Source organism: Bos indicus x Bos taurus, chromosome 12 (genome assembly GCF_003369695.1).
Source record: "Bos indicus x Bos taurus breed Angus x Brahman F1 hybrid chromosome 12, Bos_hybrid_MaternalHap_v2.0, whole genome shotgun sequence".
NCBI classification, from domain to species: Eukaryota; Metazoa; Chordata; class Mammalia; order Artiodactyla; family Bovidae; genus Bos; species Bos indicus x Bos taurus.
This window is the reverse complement of record NC_040087.1, coordinates 42,072,371-42,095,558: the sequence shown is the minus strand read 5'-3', so window position 1 is coordinate 42,095,558 and position 23,188 is coordinate 42,072,371.

Sequence of the window (23,188 nt, the reverse complement as noted above, 5' to 3'; positions counted from 1 at the left end):
AGGAAAAAAGAAAAATGAATTAAAAGAAATGAGGACAAGCTCAGAGACCACTGGGACAATGTTAAACGCCCCAACATTCAAATCATAGGAGTCCCAGAAGAAGAAGACAAAAAGAAAGGCCATAAAAAATACTTGAGGAGATAATAGTTGAAAACTTCCCTAAAATGGGGAAGGAAATAATCACCCAAGTCCAAGAAACCCAGAGAGTCCCAAACAGGATAAACCCAAGGTGAAACACCCCAAGACACATATTAATCCAATTAACAAAGATCAAACACAAAGAACAAATATTAAACGCAGCAAGGGAAAAACAACAAATAACACACAAGGGGATTCCCATAAGGATAACAGCTGATCTTTCAATAGAAACTCTTCAGGCCAGGAAGGAATGACAGTACATCCTTAAAGGGATGAAAGAAAATAAGCTACAGCCCAGATTACTGTACCTAGCAAAGATCTCATTCTAATATGAAGGAGACATCAAAAGATTTACAGACAAGCAAAAGCTGAGAGAATTCAGCACCATCAAACCAGCTCTCCAACAAATGCTAAAGGATCTTCTCTAGACAGGAGACACAGAAAGGATGTATAAACTCGAACCCAAAACAATAAAGTAAATGGTAACGGGATCATACTTATCAATAACTACCTTAAACATAAATGGGTTGAATGCCCCAACCAAAAGACAAAGACTGGCTGAATGGATACAAAAACAATACCCCTATATGTATTGTCAAAAAGAGACCCATCTCAAAACAAGGGACACATACAGACTGAAAGTGAAGGGCTGGAAAAAGATATTCCACACAAATAGAGACCAAAAAAAGCATGAGTAGCAATATTCATATCAGATAAAATAGACTTTAAAACAAAGGCTGTGAAAAGAGACAAAAAATGACACTACATAATGATCAAGGATGAATCCAAGAAGATATAACCATTATAAATATATATTCACCCAACATAGGAGCACCGCAATATGTAAAACAAATGTTAACAAGTATGAATGGGGAAATTAACAATAACACAATAATAGTGGGAGATTTAACTACCCCACTCACACTTATGGATATATCAACTAAACATAAAATTAACAAGGAAACACAAACTTTAAATGATACAATAGACCAGTTAGACCTAATTGATATCTATAGGACATTTCATCCCAAAACAATGAATTTCACCTTTTTCTCAAGTACACCCAGAACCTTCCTTGGGATAGATCACATCCTGGGCCATAAATCTAGTCTTGGTAAGTTCAAAAAAATGAAATCATTCCAAGCATCTTTTCTGACCACAATGCAGTAATATTAGATCTCAGCTACAAGACAAAAACTATTAAACATTCCAACATATGGAGGCTGAACAACACACTGCTGAATAACCAACAAATCACAGAAGAAATCAAAAAAGAAATCAGAATATGCACAAAAATGAATTAAAATGAAAACACAACAACCTAAAACCTGTGGGACACTGTAAAAGCAGTGCTAAGGGGAAACTTCATAGCAATACAGGCATACCTCAAGAAACAAGAAAAAAGTCACATAAATAACTAACTTTACCCCTAAAGCAACTAGAAAAGGAAGAAATGAAGAACCTCAAGGTTAGTAGAAGGAAAGAAATCTTAAAAATTAGGGCAGTTATAAATGCAAAAGAAAAAGAGACCATAGCAAAACTCAACAGAGGCAAAAGCTAGTTCTATGAGAGGATAAATAAAAGTGACAAACCATTAGCTAGACTCATCAAGAAACAAAGGGAAAAAAATCAAATCAATAAAATTAGAAATGAAAATGGAGAGATCACAACAGACAACACAGAAATACAAAGGATCATAAGAGACTACTATCAGCAATTCAGTTCAGTTCAGTTCAGTCACTGAGTCGTGTCCGACTCTTTGCGACCCCATGAACTGCAGCACGCCAGGCCTCCCTGTCCATTACAAACTCCTGGAGTTCACCCAGAATCATGTCCATCGAGTCAGTGATGCCATCAGCCATCTCATCTTCTGTCGTCCCCTTCTCCTCTTGCCCCCAATCCCAACCAGCATCAGAGTCTTTGCCAACGAGTCAACTCTTCGCATGAGGTGGCCAAAGTATTGGAGTTTCAGCTTCAGCATCATTCCTTCCAAAGAAATCCCAGGGCTGATCTCCTTCAGAATGGACTGGTTGGATCTCCTTGCAGTCCAAGGGACTCTCAAGAGTCTTTTCCAACACCACAGTTCAAAAGCATCAACTCTTCGGCGTTCAGCCTTCTTCACAGTCCAACTCTTACATCCATACATGACCACTGGAAAAACCATAGCCTTGACTAGATGACCCTTGTTGACAAAATAATCTCTCTGCTTTTGAATATGCTATCTAGGTTGGTCATAACTTTCCTTCCAAGGAGTAAGCGTCTTTTAATTTCATGGCTGCAGGCACCATCTGCAGTGATTTTGGAGCCCCAAAAAATAAAGTCTGACACTGTTTCCCCATCTATTTCCCATGAAGTGATGGGACAGGATGCCATGATCTTCGTTTCCTGAATGTTGAGCTTTAAGCCAACTTTTTCACTCTCCTCTTTCACTTTCATCAGGAGACTTTTTAGTTCCTCTTCACTTTCTGCCATAAGGGTGGTGTCATCTGCATATCTGAGGTTATTGATATTTCTCCCGGCAATCTTGATTCCAGCTTGTGTTTCTTCCAGCCCAGCTTTTCTCATGATGTACTCTGCATATAAGTTAAATAAACAGGGTGACAATATACAGCCTTGAGGTACTCCTTTTCCTATTTGGAACCAGTCTGTTGTTCCATGTCCAGTTCTAACTGTTGCTTCCTGACCTGCATACAAATTTCTCAAGAGGCAGATCAGGTGGTCTGGTATTCCCATCTCTTGAAGAATTTTCCACAGTTTATTGTGATCCACACAGTTAAAGGCTTTGGCATAGTCAATAAAGCAGAAATAGATGTTTTTCTGGAACTCTCTTGTTTTTTCCATGATCCAGCGGATGTTAGCAATTTTATCTCTGGTTCCCCTGCCTTTTTTAAAACCAGCCTGAACATCAGGAAGCTCACGGTTCACATATTGCTGAAGCCTGGCTTGGAGAATTTTGAGCATTACTTTACTAGCGTGTGAGATGAGTGCAATTGTGTGGTAGTTTGAGCATTCTTTGGCATTTGCCTTTCTTTGGGATTGGAATCAAAAGTGACCTTTTCCAGTCCTGTGGCCACTGCTAGAAAACCCTAAAGACTCCAGCAGAAAATTACTAGAGCTAATCAATGAATATAGTAAAGTTGCAGGATATAAAATCAACACACAGAAATCCCTTGCATTCCTATACACTAATAATGAGAAAATAGAAAGAGAAATTAAGGAAACAATTTCATTCATCATTGCAATGAAAATAATAAATACTTAGGAATATAGCTACCTAAAGAAATAAAAGACGTTTATATAGAAAACTATAAAACACTGGTGAAAGAAATCAAAGAGAACACTAATAGAATGAGAAATATACTATGTTCATGGATCAGAACAATCAGTACAGTGAAATAGAGTATACTTCCCAATGCAATCTATAGATTCAATGCAACCCCCATCAAGCTACCAATGGTATTTTTCGCAGAGCTAGAACAAATAATTTCACAATTTGTTTGGAAATACAAAAAAAAACTCAAATAGCCACAGTAATCTTGAGAAAGAAGAATGGAACTGGAGAAATCAACCTGCCTGCCTTCAGGCTATACTACAAGGCCACAGTCATCAAGACAGTATGGTATTGGCATTAAGACAGAAATATAGATCAGTGGAACAAAATAGAAAGCCCAGAGATAAATCCATACACCTGTGGACACCTTATCTTTGAGAAAAGAGGCAAGAATATACGATGGGGAAAAGACAATCTCTTTAACAAGTGGTGCTGGGAAAACTGGTCAACCATTTGTAAAAGAATGAAACTAGAACACTTTCTAACACCATACACAAAAATAAACTCAAAATAAATTAAAGATCTAAATGTAAGACCAGAAACTATAAAACTCCTAGAGGAGAACATAGGCAAAGCACTCTCCAACATAAATCAAAGCAGGATCTTCTATGACCCACCTCATAAATATTGGAAATAAAAGCAAAAATAAACAAATGTGACCTAATTAAACTTAAAAGCTTCTGCACAACAAAGGAAACTCTAAGAAAGGTGAAAAGACAGCCTTCAGAACGGGAGAAAATAATACTAAATGAAGCAACTGACAAACAACTAATCTCAAAAATATACAAGCAACTCCTGCAGCTCAATTCCAGAAAAATAAACGACCCAATCAGAAAATGGGCCAAAGAACTAAACAGACATTTCTCCAAATAGGACATACAGATGGCTAACAAACACATGAAAAGATGCTCAACATCACTCATTATCAGAGAAATGCAAATCAAAACCACAATGAGGTACCATTTCACGCCAATCAGAATGGCTGCTATCAAACAGTCTACAAGCAATAAATGAAGGAGAGGGTATGAAGAAAAAGGGAACCCTCTTACATTGTTGGTGGGAATGCAAACTAGTACAGCCACTATGGAGAACTGTGTAGAGATTCCTTAAATAACTGGAAATAGAACTGCCATACGACCCAGCAATACCACTACTAGGTATACAGACAGAGGAAACCAGAATTGAAAGAGGCATGTGTACCCCAATATTTATTGCAGGACAATAAATAATTTAGCCAAAATATTTCCTGGCAAAAAAACCATTTGGCCAGGACATGGAAGCAACCTAGATGTCCATCAGCCAATGAATGGCTAAGGAAGCTGTGGTACATATACACAGTGGAGTATTACTCAGCCATTAAAAATAATACATTTGAATCAGTTCTAATGAGGTGGATGAAACTGGAGCCTATTATACAGAGTGAAGTAAGCCAGAAAGAAAAACACCAATACAATATACTAATGCATATATATGGAATTTAGAAAGATGGTAACAATAACCCTGTATGCGAGACAGCAAAAGAGATACAGATGTATAGAACAATCTTTTGGACTCTGCGGGAGAGGGCAAGGGTGGGATGATTTGGGAGAATGGCATTGGAACATGTATATCATATATGAAATGAATCGCCAGTCCAGGTTCAATGCATGATACAGGATGCTTGGCACTGGTGCACTGGGATGACCCAGAGGGATGTTACGGGGAGGGAGGAGGGAGGGAGTTCAGGATGGGGAACTTGTGTATACCTGTGGTGGATTCATGTCAATGTATGGCAAAACCAATATAGTATTGTAAAGTAATTAGCCTCTAATTAAAATAAACAAATTTATAAAAATAAAATAAAACATGGTCTCTTCTAGGATAACAAGTCTGTCCAAGAAGGAATGGGGTCAGCAGGAATAACAGCCACAAGGAGGCACAGAAGTGATAAAATGAAGTAGCTTTCTTTCTTTCTCTCTTTTTTTCATGGTACCAACATCCTTCGTATTACAAAGTGTAACTACAGAAGAGTTATCCTTAACCTCATAGCTTCCCATAGTGATGCTGTCCCCAAATTCGGACTACCTTCTATATAAATTTTGACTCCATCAAATTCTTCTTATTCCTTAATGTTATTCTAGTCTAAACTATCTTCATCCCTTCAGTTCAATTCAGTTCATTTGCTCAATTGTGTCTGACTCTTTTTGACCCCATGGACTGCACGACAGGCTTCCCTGTCCATCAACAACTCCCAGAGCTTACTCAAACTCATGTCCACCAAGTTAGTGATGCCATCCAACCATCTCATCCTCTGGCAGCACTTTCTCCTCCCACCTTCAATCTTTCCCAGTATCAGGGTCTTTTCCCGTGAGTCAGTTCTTTGCATCAAGTGGCCAAAGCACTAGGAGTTTCAGCATCAGTCCTTCCAATGAAGAGTCAGGACTGATTTTCTTTAGAATGGACTGGTTGTTGTTGTTGTTGTTGTTTACTTTACAATATTATATTGGTTTTGCCATACATCAACTTGAATCCACCACGTGTGTACACGTGTTCCCAATCCTGAACCCCCCTCCCACCTCCCTCCCCATACCATCCCTCTGCGTCATCCCAGTGCACCAGCCCCAAGCTTCCTGTATCCTGCATCGAACCTGGACTGGTGATTCGTTTCTTATATGATATATCTCCCTGCAGTCCAAGGGATTCTCAAGAGTCTTCCCCAACACCAAAGTTCAAAAGCATCAATTATTTGGCACTCAGCTTTCTTTATAGTCCAACTCTTATATCCACACGTGACTACTGGAAAAACCAAAGCTTTGATTAGACTTCATCCCTTAGACTACTGCAATTGCCTGTTAAACAGGTTTACATTATCTTCTCTGTGCCCCATCTACATTATAGTCACCTATATCAGTTCAGTTCAGTCGCTCAGTCATGTCCGACTCTTTGCGACACCATGAGTTGCAGCAAGCCAGGCCTCCCTGTCCATCACCAACTCCCGGAGTTCACCCAGACTCACATCCATCGAGTCAGTGATGCCATCCAGCCATCTCATCCTCTGTCGCCCCCTTCTCCTCCCACCCTCAATCCCTCCCAGCATCAGAGTCTTTTCCGATGAATCAACTCTTCGCATGAGGTGCCTAAAGTACCGGAGTTTCAGCTTTAGCATCATTTCTTCCAGAGAAATCCCAGGGCTGATCTCCTTCAGAATGGACTGGTTGGATCTCCTTGCAGTCCAAGGGACTCTCAAGAGTCTTCTCCAACACCACAGCTCAAAAGCATCAATTCTTTGGAGCTCAGCTTTCTTCACAGTCCAACTCTCACATCCATACTTGACCACAGGAAAAACCATAGCCTTGACTAGACGAACCTTTGTTGGCAAAGTAATGTCTCTGCTTTTGAATATGCTATCTAGGTTGGTCATAACTTTCCTTCCAAGGAGGAAGCGTCTTTTAATTTCATGGCTGCAGTCACCATCTGTAGTGATTTTGGAGCCCCCCAAAATAAAGTGTGACACTGTTTCCACTGTTTCCCTATCTATTTCCCATGAAGTGATGGGACTGGATGCCATGATCTTTGTTTTCTGAATGTTGAGCTTTAAGCCAACTTTTTCACTCTCCACTTTCACTTTCATCAAGAGGCTTTTTAGTTCCTCTTCACTTTCTGCCATAAGGATGGTGTCATCTGCATATCTGAGGTTATTGATATTTCTCCCAGCAAACCACTGGTTATAGTCTCCCAGATTAACATGAATTGAGAAAAAATGTGAAGATCTCAACCTGTACAACCCAATCTTCTTCTCTTCCTTTTATCAAGCACCATATGTATTCATTCTCCAGACACTTTAATTGCCTTCCAATTGTAAAATCTACTCGAACTCTTCCCACACTCTCTCTAGACTTTTGTTACTTTACCTGCAGGAAATCCTCTGTCGTCCCTTTCTCCTCCTGTCCTCAAACTTTCCTGCATCAAGGTTTTCTCAAATAAGTCATCTCTTCACATCAGGTGGCAAAAGTATTGGAGTTTAAGCTTCAACACTTATTAAAAAGGTTTTTAAAAATTAAAACTAAACATGCAATAATTAGTGTTCTTAATATAAGTGGCATGATGTCATCTAAATTATTTTTTAATTCAGTTTGATACATTTTTCTGTAGAATTTTTAGTTCTATTAATACATGGAAGGAATCTTTCAACACTATACTGCTCAATATTTTCTCCTCATAGCAGGATAAGTTGGTTTGTAGAGAATCACTTCTGATACTAGGCTCAGTTCAGTTAGTCAGTTCAGTCACTCAGTCAAGTCTGACTCTTTGCGACCCCATGAACTGCAGCACACCAGGCCTCCCTGTCCATCACCAACTCCCAGAGTCCACCCAAACCCATGTCCATTGAATTGGTGATGCCATCCAACCATCTCATCCTCTGTCAAAGTATTGGAGTTTCAGCTTCAACATCAGTCCTTCCAATGAACACCCAGGACTTTCCACATACCTGAATTAAGTTGTGCTGAAAGCATCCATCTACCTTTACAACTGGACATCAGTTGGAGGATACTAAAGCAGAGTATCATGTTTATACACCGCTTGCTTCTTTATCAAAATCTTATCTGATTTTCAATTTTTTAAACATTTGAAGGTGGAAATATTAAAATAAGTAAATAATATTAAAACAAGTAACATTATCCTAACTATGCTCCAATTGATTCTACTTAATACCAGAAACTTAAATACAAATATAGTGTATTATTTTTATATTGTTGTCATAACAAATTAGCACACAATTAGTGGCTTGAAACAACATGAATTTATTATCTTATGTGTCTGAAAGTAAGATGCTCAAAATGAGGTCACTGGGGTAAAATCAAGATATTGGCAGGATTGTGTTTCTTTTGGAAGCTCTAGGGGAAAAATTGTTTACTTGCCTTTTCCAGTATCCAAAGACTGTGCACATTTCTTGGTTCATGATCCTGAATCATTCCAACCTCTTTCCATTTTGACAACTCATTTGCTGACCGTAACCTTCTTACTTCTTCTTATAAGCACAACTGTAGTTATATTTAGGCCTACTAGGATAACCAGATTTCTTAATCTCAAAATAATGAACTTAATTGCATCAGCAAAACCCCATATTGCATATAAGGTAAGATATTCAAATGTTCTGGAAATTAAGGTATAGACCTATTTGGAACACCACTATTAGGTCTATTAGACAGAGTGAAGTCTCTGATGTCTCGCAGTATAGAAACTACTCTATTTTTTCAGCCATTGTTTATCAAACAGAAATTTTATCCCCTGGTTAAAATTATGTTTTCAAAGAAATTGTTTTCTGGAATGTTTTGGGAAGCAAAATTTTAAAAGAATCAATATGTTTAAAGTAACTTAAAAAAAGTAAAATTAGCTAAAAGTACATGAAATGATACACAGTAAAAAACTTAAATTATGTGTTACATGAGTGCACTTTATAATTAATGAATAGGCAGTTAAACAGAATTGCTTAAACACTGGTGATACAAAAACAAGTAACATCTCTTCAAAGACAAGCTAAACAAAGTAATAAAAATAACAGGATAGGTACAAAGTATGTATGACTTTGAGACAAGTAAAACTGTTGAAGGAGGTCAGCAAGTGATTCTATCAGGCAAAGTTTCATGTGGGAAATCCTACTGACTTTGGTTACAAAGAAATCAATACAAATTTTCTAATGTAAACTTAGGAAAATACTTGGAGTAATTTGGGAGAAGGTCATTAAATTCAAGTCACTAAATATTATATATATACACACACACACATACATACATTCACACCTCCATTGTGGCTCAGCTGGTAAAGAATCTGCCTGCAATGCAGGAGACCTGGATCCCATCCTTGGGTTGGGAAGATCCCCCGGAGAAGGGAAAGGCTACCCACGCCAATATTCTGGCCTTCCAGAAAAACATCTATTTTTGCTTTATTGACTATGCCAAAGCCGTTGACTGTGTGGATCACAATAAACTGGAAAATTCTGAAAGAGATGGGAATACCAGACCTCCTAACCTGCCTCTTGAGAAATCTGTATGCAGGTGAGGAAGAAACGGTTAGAAATGAACATGGAACAGACTGGTTCCAAACAGGAAAAAGAGTACGTCAAGGCTGTATATTGTCACCCTGCTTATTTAACTTATATGCAGAGTACATCATGAGAAATGCTGGGCTGGATGAAGCACAAGCTGGAATCAAGATTGCTGGGAGAGATATCAATAACCTTGGCTATGCAGATGACATCACCCTTTTGGCAGAAAGTGAAGAAGAACTAAAGAGCCTGTTGATGAAAGTAAAAAAGGAGAGTGAAAAACTTTGCTTAAAGCTCAATGTTCAGAAAACTAAGATCATGGCATCTGGTCCCTTTACTTCATGACAAAAAATGGGGAGACAGTGAGAAACTTTATTATTTTGCTCTCTAAAATCACTGCAAATGGCGAATGCAGCCATGAAATTAAAAGATGCTTACTCTTTGGAAGAAAAGTTGTAACCAATCTAGATAGCATATGAAAAAGCAGATACATTATTTTGTCAACAAAGGTCCATCTAGTCAAAGCTATGGTTTTTCCAGAAGTCACGTATGGATGTGAGAGTTGGACTATAAAGAAAACTAAGTGTTGAAGAATTGATGTTCTTGAACTGTGTTGTTGGTGAAGACTCTTGAGAGTCCCTTGGACTGCAAGGACATCCAACCAGTCCATCCTAAAGGAAATCAGTCCTGAATATTCATTGGAAGGACTGATGCTGAAACTCCAATACTTTGGCCACCTGATGTGAAGAACTGACTCTTTGGAAAAGACCCTGATGCTGCGAAAGGTTGAATGTGGCAGGAGAAGGGGATGGAGGAGGATGAGATGGTTGAATGGCATCACCGACTCAATGGATGTGAGTTTGGGAAACTCTGGGATTTGGTGATTGACAGGGAGGCCTGGTGTGCTGCAGTCCATGGGGTCACAATGAGTCTGAGAAGAGTGAGTGATTGAATTGAACTGAAATATTATATAAATATTACATATTTCTCAGCCTCAGTGGATTTGGTCATGTGTCATTTTTATTATTGTTATTTTTTTTTTTTCCTCGAGAGTGTGCTCAAAATTTTTGTTGTTGTTGTTTTTCAGTCTCTATGTTATATCTGAGTCATTGTGATTCAAACAGTTGTGCTGAAATAGATGTGCTCAGAATAAATACACTCAAAATTTATAAGCTTATCTTTGGCTAAATGGCTGATCTTGGGTATGGTAGGGAAAACATAAGATGATCCTAGAGAATCTACCCATTTCGGAAATAACGAAGTGCTATCCATTTATCACATTTTGCACCTTGACTACATGCAGCTTTTATTTGTCAATGATACTTGAATAAATTTTGGGGAAAATGAAATGCTAACACATACATAAAATGGGTCATGTTTAAGCACTCAGGTACCATATTTAAGAACACTCAGTTGTCAAGCATGAAAGAATTTAAACAAGTGATAAATACCAGGCTTGGAGTAAAGCAAAGTTAAATAAAAGCATCCATACTGATAATGGATACAGGATTGCATAAATAAACAAGTGAGAGAAATGGGACAAAATTTACTGAATAAATTTCAGTAATATAGGTAACTACTCCTTTCTCTTTAAATGTAGGCTTGACTTGGTGATTGGATTGCGAAGAACTAAGAAATGGAAAAGTCATAACTATTTAGTCTAGGAACCTAGAAATACTATCTTAACCAAGTAACTTGGATTCATGTTACCAGTTATCTTATGTGAGTATTGTGTAAATCCTAATAAAATGTGATGAGAACACTGTGCCTCTGTGGTATTATTTCCAAAGTCTATCACCTTTATCTAAGCATGGATACACAATAAGCAAACCCATGCTGAGGGACATTCTACAAAACACCTGGCCAGTTCAGTTCAGTTCAGTCGCTTAGTCGTGTCCGACTCTTTGCGACCCCATGAATCACAGCACAACAAGCCTCCCTGTCCATCACCAACTCCCAGAGTTCACTCAAACTCACATCCATAAAGTTGGTGATGCCATCCAGCCATCTCATCCTCTGTCATCCCCTTCTCCTCCTGCCCCAAATCCCTCCCAGCATCAGAGTCTTTTATAATGAGTCAACTCTTCGCAGGAGGTGGCCAAAGTACTGGAGTTTCAGCTTCAGCATCATTCCTTCCAAAGAACACCCAGGACTGATATCCTTGAGAATGGACTGGTTGGATCTCCTTGCAGTTCAAGGAACTCTCAAGAGTCTTCTCCAACACCACAGTTCAAAAGCATCAATTCTTCAGCATTCAGCTTTCTTCACAGTCCAACTCTCATATCCATACATGACCACTGGAAAAACCATAGCCTTGACTAGATGGGCCTTTGTTGATAAAGTAATGTCTCTGCTCTTCAATATGCTGTGTAGGTTGGTCATAACTTTCCTTCCATGTAAATGGTTGTAAATACAATATAAATGCTATGTCAATAATTGTCAGCACATGGCAATTTCAAATTTTGCTTTTGGGAAGTTTCCAGAAATATTTTTTAGAATATTTTCTATCTATAGTTGGTTGTACCTGCAGGTGCAGAATGTGTGGATATAGAGGGCTCACTATATATTGAAAACATGCTTAGAAGACAGATAAGAGTAACTGTTAACCAGTTAGTGTAGTTCAAGAGAATCATGTAGACTGAATGGAAAGAACCATATTATCGTGAAGAGAGATGGTTCAAATTCCAACTCCAACCCATAGGAGCAATGTAATCTCAGGCTAGCTGTTTAACATCTGAAGCTCCATGTCATCAATTCTAAAATGAGTCTGATAATAGTGAATTCACAGGTTTGTAGTGAGGTAACATAAACTGCCTTGCACAGGACATGGCAGACATAAGAACACTAATAAAATCAGCTTCACTTCCTCCTCACTGCTTTCTCACTCTTCACATCTCAATGGTTGGCATACACAAGTTTCTCAGGCCTGCTCCTTCCAATATTCTGAATGGGCCATAGTTTTTTAGATAGATTTTCTTGTTGTTTATTTGGTAAATCAGGTCTGAGTCTTTTGTTACCCCATAGACTGTAGCCCTCCTGTGTCCATGGGATTCTCCAGACAAGAATACTGGAGTAGGTTGCCATTTTCTCTCCAGGGGATCTTCCCAGTCCAGGGATTGAACCTGTGTTTCCTGTGTCTCCTACATGGCAGGTGAATTCTTTACCACTGAGCCTCTAGAAAATACTTACAATCTGTGTACAAGATGAGAAGAGTGGATTGGTTTCCACTCAGACTCATTATCACTTTAGTCCAGGCAGACATTGGCTCTCCTGTTGGTTTCATTCTGACTCAGGATCCCATCCCTTTCAGGATATCATCTGGTCACAGACAAATAGCTTAGCTATACTGACTGAATTTATCTGCCTCTCAGGCCGATACTCTGACTGGCACCTACTTCTCAAGGTTACATGCTGCTGCTGCTGCTAAGTCGCTTCAGTTGTGTCCGACTCTGTGCGACCCCATAGGTGGCAGCCCACCAGGCTCCCTCGTCCCTGGGATTCTCCAGGCCAGTTGTCCTGACCAGTTCTCCTCAAAACTATCAAGATCATAAGAAACAAGGGACTTAGGGAACTTTCAAAAACCAGTGGATATGAAGATGACTAATGTCTCCATGAACATGGAACCCTGGATGGGATCCTGGAACAGAAAAAGAACTATAATGAGAAAATCTGGTGAAATCACAATAAAAGTTGAGTGTGTAGCTCAGTCAGTAAAGAATCTACCTCAAATGCAGGAGACCCAGGTTTGATTCCTGGATTGGGAAGATCCCCTGGAGAAGGAAATGGCAAGTATTCTTGCCTGGAGAATCCCATTAAAAGAGGTAACGATAACCCTGTATACGAGACAGCAAAGAGACACTGATGTATAGAACAGTCTTATGGACTCTGTGGGAGAGGGAGAGGGTGGGAAGATTTGGGAGAATGGCATTGAAACATGTGAAACGTCATGTATGAAACAAGATGCCAGTCCAGGTTCAATGCACGATGCTGGATGCTTGGGGCTCGTGCACTGGGACGACCCAGAGGGATGGTGTGGGGAGGGAGGAGGGAGGAGGGTTCAGGATGGGGAACACATGTATACTAATTAAATAATTTTCTGTTAAAGAAAAAATAAAATAAAATTATGATACAAGTATTTCAAAAAAAAAAAAAAAAAAGAGGTACCTGGCAGGCTACAGTCCATGAGGTAGCAAGAGTTGGACACAACTTAGGGACTAAACCATCAAAAATATATTAAATCATAACTTAGAAAAATTATCTTTCTTTTGATAATTGCATCTAGGTTATTATAAAATATTAACTGTATAGGAAACTTGATAATAGATATAATGGAACTCATAACACAATCTTCAGAGCATTTTCAAAAATATAAAATTATTCCAAACTAAAATCATCACATAAAGAAAATTAATGAGCTTAGATCTCTAATGTACATTGATAATGTTATCCCCTCAAGCACCATTTTAAACAGTTTGAACTTCTGTTATCTAAGATTAGCAAACAGAGTACCGAGAGAGCTAATTCTTCAGTTCAATTCAGTCGCTTAGTCGTGTCCAACTCTTTGCGACCCCATGAATCACAGCACGCCAAGCTTCCCTGTCCATCACCAACTCCCAGAGTTCACCCAGACTCACGTCCATCAAGTCAGTGATGCCATCCAGCAATCTCATCCTCTATTGTCCCCTTCTCCTCCTGCCCCCAATCCCTCCTAGCATCAGAGTCTTTTTCAATGAGTCAACTCTTCGCATGAGGTTGCCAAAGTACTGGAGTTTCAGCTTTAGCATCATTCCTTCCAAAGAAATCCCAGGGCTGATCTCCTTTAGAAAGGACTGGTTGGATCTCCTTGAAGTCCAAGGGACTCTCAAGAGTCTTCTCCAACACCACAGTTCAAAAAGGCGCTCAGCTTTCTTCACAGTCCAACTCTCACATCCATACATGACCACAGGAAAAACCATAGCCTTGACCAGACGGACCTTTGTTGGCAAAGTAATATCTCTGCTTTTGAATATGCTATCTAAGTTGGTCATAACTTTCCTTCCAAGAAGTAAGTGTCTTTTAATTTCATGGCTGCAGTCACCATCTGCAGTGATTTTGGAGCCCAAAAAAATAAAGTCTGACACTGTTTCCACTGTTTCCCCATCTATTTCCCATGAAGTGATGGGACCAGATGCCATGATCTTCATTTTCTCAATTTTGAGAGCTAATTCTTAGGTAGGTTAATAAGGAGTCTGGGGTCCTCAAGGAGGAATGGGTCCAGGGTCTTCAAGAAGGAGAAAAAGGGGTGTGGGACTATCAAGGAGGAGAATAGAGCAATTTTTTCCCCCTACATTTCTTTGTCTTAGTCAATATAACAATGTATTTTGCTCAAGGACATATTTCTCCTTCTTAACAAGAACCTTCTGAATAATCTTATTTTCTTAAGGCATATGTTGTGGGAGTGGATCTGTTAAGACCTTTCTATTGTTAGTTCTAATCTTGTTAAGTTAAGATATATGTTAGGGAGAGGATCTGATAAAAGTATATAAGGCCTTGATTAGACTAGCAAGGGGGACACTCTTTGTCCCCCTTTTGATGTCTGTGCCAGAAGCTTTCTCTGTCCTTTTTCACTGTAATAAAACTTCTACCACACAAAAGCTATGAGTATTCAAGCCTGGTCACTCGTCCCGAAGCTAAATATTTTTCTTTGAAGATCATGAATCCGACATTGTCCACTGTAAGCTATCAGTACCAGTAAGCGTTTTTAAAATGTTTTTGCATTATTACTAAGTTCTTCTTGCTTATTTTTATGGATATGATCTCTCCTCTAGTGTTAAAGTTTTAGCTTAATTAAAAATATAGAATATGAAATATATACATATATATATAAAACTTAACAGTTCATTATCTTTCAGTTAAGTATGTCAATTATTTAGACTTTTCATCAGACAGATATCACCATACATATTTAACTGCAAATGTTATGTTGGCAATTTGTAGTTATCCAGACAAATTATGAGTTATTAGTTTTGCAATGTAGAATGACAGGTTTTTCTAACAATAATCTAGTGGGAATGAATTTTATATTATTTCCTCTATTTTATTTTACTTTAACGTTCATGATAATGTAAATATGACAAAAATCAAAACTGTTTATTTAAACAAAATAAATACTTGCATCACCTTACAAGAAAATAAAATTGGCTAACTATGCAAGAAATTATATTACAGGAAATCTAAGTTGTAAGTTTGTAAGTTTACAAAATCACAGTTGTAGGTTTGTCTTAAATTTCTTTCTAGTAAGAAAACATTTATTATTCATTTTAGAGTGGTGTATCAATATAAATATTTGTATTTATGCATGCTCAGTTGCTTCAGTTGTGTCCTACTCTTTGCAACCCTATGGGACTGTAGCCCTCTAAAGACCTCTGTCCATGGGATTCTCCAGGCCAGAATACTGCCGTGGGTTGCTGTGTCCTCTTCCAAGGAATCTCCCCAACCTGGGGATATAATCCACAACTCCTGAATTGTGGGGAGATTCTTTACACACTGAGACACCTGGGAAGCCCAAATATTGGCATATCCATCCATGAAAGTACATGAGACTATAAAATATTATGAATAAATGTTATTAGAAATTTTGTCAGGTAAGGTAGAAAGATTTTATAGGCTATATGATTAATATCTGATTCCATATTATTTATTTATTCTAGATACCTTTTCAGGATGATTTCAGAAAAGTGATGGTAAAGCTTTAAAAGCTTTAAATATCAATATTTCAACAATATGTTTATACATATTTTGAGAACTTTCATTACTTTTTTACAGATACTCTATAAACATGGTGATGTAAAATACTGCTTCTTCCAGTTTATGAGTATACAGTGAAATCCAATGAAATAACGTTTTGTTTAATACTGGAATATTAAAAAAAAACTGGAAAATATTGATGAATGATATAAATATACATTTATAATATTAATAAAATAATACCTTATTAGCATAGGGGTGGCAAAATTTTACCTTTATCCTCTTATGGTTTTTCAGCTAAGCCTGAGAATTAAATTCATATAATACAGATTAACTGGAGAAATGCATGTAAATTCATACAACTTTTGCATGACAAAGAGAAAAGAGATGAAGAAACAAAGAAAGGGTGAAACCAATAAGCTTTTCCAGTAGGTTGAACAAAAAGAGAAAACTGGTAACGAAAGAGAGAAAAGTAACTAAACTAACTGTGTGGGGAGGCTTAAGGAAGATAAGAATTTTTTAAACAGGTTCTGTTTGTATAGAATTCTTTATACAAAATCTCTCTGTCTTAGCTTCTTGTCCTTGATGTTAAGAATGTTACTTTTCTTCTGATATAGGGAGAACATTTTCCTTTTAAGAAAAATAAGAAAGATCAGAGTATTTTTCTTGCATTTTCTGTTTTGCAAATGCCTTTAGCTAAAAATAATCCTTATGCCAAAGTGGCAAATTTTGTAGTGACATATTTTGTCACCCTTTGTTAGAAAATAGTGAAATATTTCTATGCTTCCTGATTTATAGAACATTAACTTCTTTTTTAATTATTTTTAGAAAATCACAAATGTGACATATAGAAAAAAAAAGTTCATTCCTATCTTTTAAATAAAGCTATTTTAAGGCAACTACATTTATAATTATATATTTATTTTTCCAATGTTACACTACAAGCTCAAATTATTTAATTTTAGACTATGTAACTTTATTGTTTTAAGCACTTATTCTTGAAGATGTATAGACACTGTTCATTTTGAAATTGTTATTAAGTTAAATATCTTATTTGTTAATGTTAAAAATGCAGTTTATCCTCTTATATTTATTGAAAAAAAGTGAAAAAAATCTATGTAAATGAGATCAAATGTATCTCTTATGGAGAGAAATGAATGAGTAAAGGCCTTATTTTCTGAAAATGGGACATAGACAGAACTCTGAAGTCACATTTTAAATATTTGTTATAACTTCTTTAGATTCAAGGTTGTTACACATATATAAAATTTAACAATATTATAGTAATTAGGCAGATAAGTATTTTCTCATTCTACATCATGATTTTTATAATATTTAAATATACCTAGAATTACACACATCTTTTCTGAATGATAATATCATCACTGTCTCATTGTATGGGTAACTGTTTTGGACAAATAAGGGGAATAATTGAACAGCTCAGATAGAGGCAATCCTGACATTATTTTGAGCATTTGATTGACATGAATTACCTTTCTTTATAATTTTTACTAATCACTCAATAATCAAAAATTCACCTAACATATAAAATAAAACACATGAATTTTTCTTACAAAGGTTAGTATGAAGACAGTACTAACAGAGTAAGCCAGGGACAAGGAAGAAGTGAAAGAAGTAGAGGAGAAAATAGGGACAGAAATAAATGGAGAGAAAAGAAGAAACCAAACACAGTTCCAACAATCCAACAATAACTAGAGAATAATTTGCTTACTCTTTGGAAGGAAAATTATGGCCAACCTAGACAAAATATTAAAAAGCAGAGACATTACTTTGTCAACAAGGGTCTGTCTAGTCAAGGCTATGGTTTTTCCAGTGGTCATGTATGGATGTGAAAGTTAGACTATAAAGAAACCTGAGCACCGAAGAATTGATGCTTTTGAACTCTGGTGTTGACTCTTGAGAGTCCCTTGGACTGCAAGAAGATCCAACCAGTCCATCCAAAAGGAGACAGTCCTGAATATTCATTGGAAGAACTAATGCTGAAACTGAAACTCCAATACTTTTGCCACCTGATGTAAAGAGCTGACTCATTAGAAAAGACTCTGATGCTGGGAAAGATTGAGGGCAGGAGGAGAAGGGGACGGCAGAGGATGAAATAGTTAGATGGCATCACCAACTCAATGGATATGGGTTTGGGTAGACTCTGGCAGTTGATGATGGACAGGGAGGTCTGGCATGCTGCAGTTCATGGGGTCACAAAGAGTCGGACACAACTCAGCAACTGAATTGAACTGAACTGAATTTGCATTTTAACAGATAGTCTCCCCATAAAACACTTTTTACTGTGCATCTAATCACTTGAGACTACTAATAAATATCCAGCTCCCATTGCTCCTGCCATATAGAATCTCAAATGGTGCAGTGTGGCAGGAACAAAGTTACTTAAAACTCTGTCTGACTTACTTCACTCTGTATGACAATCTCTAAGTCCATCTGTATTGCTGCCACTGCAACTGGCATTGTTTTATTCTTTTACATGATGGAGTAATAGTCCATTCTATATCTATACCATATTTTTAAAAATTGGGGTACAGTTGCTTTATAATGTTCTGTTGATTTCTGATATACAATGAAGTGAATCATCTATGTGTATACATGTATTCCCTCTCTCCTGTACATTTCTTTCACCACCCTCCCCAATTCCTCCCATCTAGGATGCCACAAAGCACTTACCTGAACTTCCTGTACTATACAGCAAGTTCCCACTAGCTATCTGTTTTACACATGGAAGTGCACATATGTCAAAGTCAATCTTCCAATTTATCCTACCCTCTTCTTCCACCCTGGGTCCATACATCCCTTATCTATGTCTGCATTTCTATTCCTGCCCTCCAAATAGATTCATCTGTACCTTTTTTTGTATTCCATATATATGCATTAATATACCATATTGTTTTTCTCTTTCTGACCATATTCACTCTATATGACAGACCCTAGGTCCATCCATATCATTAAAAATAACTCAATTTCATTCCTTTTAGTGGCGGGTAATATTCTATTGAATATATGTACCACATATTTTCTTTAGACATTACATTGTTGATGGACATTTATGTTGCTAATTCAGATTTAAAAAATATCATATGATACTGCTTATATGTGGAATCTAAAAAAAAATAAAAAAAGAAACGTACAAATGAATCTATCTACAGAACAGAAATAGATTTACAGATTATAAAGCAATCTTATTGTTACCAGGGTGTCCTAGAAAACCACAATAGTGTGGCCACTCACCTGGATCCAGCCATCCTGGAGTGTGAAGGCAAGTGGACCTTAGGCAGCATTGTTATGAACAAAGCTAGTGGAGGTGATGGAATTCCAACTAGGCTATTCCAAATCCTATGATGCTGTTAAAGTGCTCCACTCAAGATGCCAGCAAATTTGGAAAACTCAGCAGTGGCCACAAGACTGGAAAAGATCAGTTTTCATTCCAGTCCCAAAGAAGGGCAATGCAAAAAAAATGTTCAAACTATTGCACAACTTCACTCATTTCACATTCTAGCAAGGTAATTCTCAAAATATTTCAAGCTAGCCTTCTGCAGTACATGAGCAAAGAACTTCCAGATGCAAATGCTGAATTTAGAAAATAGAGAGGAACCATGGATCAAATTGCCAGCATCCACTGGATCATAGAAAAAACAAAGAAATTCCAGAAAAAAAAATAGTCTTCATTGAATAAACTAAAATCTTCGACTGTGTGAACCACAGCAATCTGTGGAAAATTCTTAAAGTGATGGCAACACCAGACCACCTTACCTGCCTCCTGAGAAATCTGTATATAGGTCAAGAGGCAAGAGTTAGAACTAAACATGGAAAAACAGACTGGTTCCAAATCAGAAAAGGAGTACATTGAGACTATATATTGTCTTTATTTAATTTTTATGTTTATTTAGTTAATATGCAAAGTACATCATGTGAAAGGCTGGGCTGATGATTCAAAACTGGAATCAAGATTGCCAGGGGAAATATCAATAACCTCAGATGTGCAGATGATACCACTCTAATGGCAGAAAGGGAAGAACAAAACAGCCTCTTGATAAAGAGCATTAAAGAGGAGAGTGTAAAAGCTGGCTTAAAACTCAACATTCAAAAAATGAACCTCATGGTATCCAGTCACATCACTTCATGGAAAATAGATGGGAACACAATGGAAACTGATTTATTTTTGTGGGCTCCAAAATCACTACATATGGTAACTGCAGCCATGTAACTAAAAGATGCTTTATCTTTGGAAAAAAAAGCTATGACCAACCTAGACAGTGTATTAAAAAGCAGAGATCACTTTGCTGACAAATATCCATATAGCCAAAGTTATAATGTTTCCAGTCATATAAGGATGTGAGTGTTGGACCATGAAGAAGTCTGAGCACTGAAGAATTGTTCCTTTCAAACTGTGGTACTGGAGAAGACTCCTGAGAGTCTCTTGGACAGCAAGGAGATCAAACCAGTTTATCCTAAAGGAAATCAATCCCGAATATTCATTGGAAAGGCTGACACTGAAGCTGAAACTCCAATACTTAGGCCACTTATTGTGGAAAGATGACTCGTTGGTTAAGACTGCTTGGAAAGACTGTGGGCAGGAGGAGAAGGGGGCAACAGAGTATGAGATGGTTGGATGGCATCACTGACTCAATGGACATGAATTTGAGCAAACTCCAGGAAATAGTGAAGGACAGAAAGTCTGGCATTCTCTAGTCCATAGGGTAGCAAGGGGTTATACATGACTTAGCAACTGAACAACAAAAACAAAAACTATTGTAATAATTTTTTTTTTTTAATTATTCAACTCACTCTTTAACAAGCTCTCTCTTTAGTGGCCAAGTCGTGTTCGACTCTTGTGAACCCATGGACTGTAACCTGCCTGGATCCTCTGTCCATGATTCTCCAAGCAAGAATACTGGAGTAGGTTGGCATTTCCTTCTCCAGGGGATCTTCTCTACCCAGGATTCGAACCCGGGCCTCCTGATAACAAGGTCTAAGTCTACACAGTCTATTTCTTTTTATAACAGTTAGTCATGATATGAATGATATCCACATTTTGCATAAAACTAACCACAATCAAATTAGCATTTATTTTCTTTAATCTCCCATATTTGTGACTTTTTACGCCATAAACATCATTTTTCCCCCTATATTTCCCACGTGTATAATGTTGAAATAAAGTTTCAGATGCTTTTTATCCTATTTTTAGGCAAAACACCATGGTGGATCAGATAGTAAAGAATCTGCCTGCAATACAAGAGACCCAGATTTGATCCCTGGGCTGGTAAGATCCTCTGGAGAAGGAAATGGCTATTCACTCCAGTATTCCTGCCTGGAGAATTCCATGGACAGAGGAGACAGTCCATGAGGTTACCAAGAGTCCTACACAACTGAGCAACTAACACTTTCACTATCATATAATATTTGAAAATAAAATATATACAATCTGGTAATTAATAGGACAAAAGAATTCCTGCTAGGTTTTGAAGTATATTTACAGTTATGCCCATTTAAAAGGTTGTATTTCTATAACTTTCAGAATTTTATCTATTATAAAAAGGGATGTACATTTTTTAGTACAAAACCATCTATTCAAAACATAATATAAATTCGAATACTTTTTAAAAGATTTGTAATTTCCCCATAAAAATTTTTTTTCATGGATATTTAGAATTGAATAATTGTTAAATAACAGAATGATTGAGAACATGAGCTTCAGGTGCAGAGAATCCAGCTTTTGGTTTCATATAAACCATTTGCTAGCTGTGATACTTCCATTAAATTACTTAACTTTCAGCAGTCCTGCTTCCTCAAATATAGGAGTTGAGAAGGTTAAATGACAGAAGCATGTAAAGTACTTAACTCACCCTGCAGGACATAATTATATTTTTGAAGATACTTGAAGGTTCCATTACTATTATTTTAAATGTAAATTGCTGACACATATGATGGCCTATAGAGCTACAAATGCACTTTTCTTTATACTAAAAGCAACAGAGGGTTCTTGAAAAATTAAGTCCCAAGCATTTTAAAAGAATTAAATTTTAGAACTGATTTGAATAATATTTTTCATATATATATATATATATATATATGTAAGCCTGAAACTTTATTTCATGCTGTTGAACTACGATATGAAATCCCATTCACTATAGAAATTAAGTTCACATTTCCTCTCCCTACTAAGTCAGTTTAAAATGATTTTTTGGTTAAACAACATAAGCAAACTTTGGAAGAATAAATGGAGAATATAAATATAGTCTATAAATATATGTGATACAGTTTTTCATTCTCTCATAAAAAAATTGATAAATATTTGGGGATCCTAGCAATCTAGCATTTGAACAAAATTAAATTCAGAGAATGCTGAAGGTGTGAAAGCTTGCAATTCCTACTCTAGTGTAAAAACTTTCAAGACTTTCTCTTCACCTATGTGTTTCTTCAGAATATTTTCTGGAGCTTAGTAGTTATTTTAAGCATAAAATTTATTGATTATGTCCTACAGTGAGTTACTTGGAAACTGTTGTGTATGACCAGTTTAGCTGACATTTTTGTCATTGAATTTTATAATTTTTTCTCTCTAATGTGAAAGATACATTTCTTTTCATTTATTGCTCTCAGAACAAGAAACCCCTGTCATTGATATACGAATTATTGCTTCAAAGAGAGAGAGAGAGCGCCTAATTTCTACCAGATATCATATTATCATATCTGTATAAAGAAAGTAGTAGAACTAGGAAAATGTAACATTTTTCAAGCAAGCGCTGACCAAAAAAATATTAAAATTCAAATTAAATTATTTCTATCCTATTTCCACTATAGTCTCTCCCCATCTGTCTTCCTTTCTCTCTCCTGTTCTCTCTCTCTGTCTCTCTTGATTTCTTTCTCTGTTTCTCTTTCTGTCTTTTTCTGTCTCTGTTTATCTGCCTGTCTGTCTCTCTTTCACACACGCACAGATATTCACA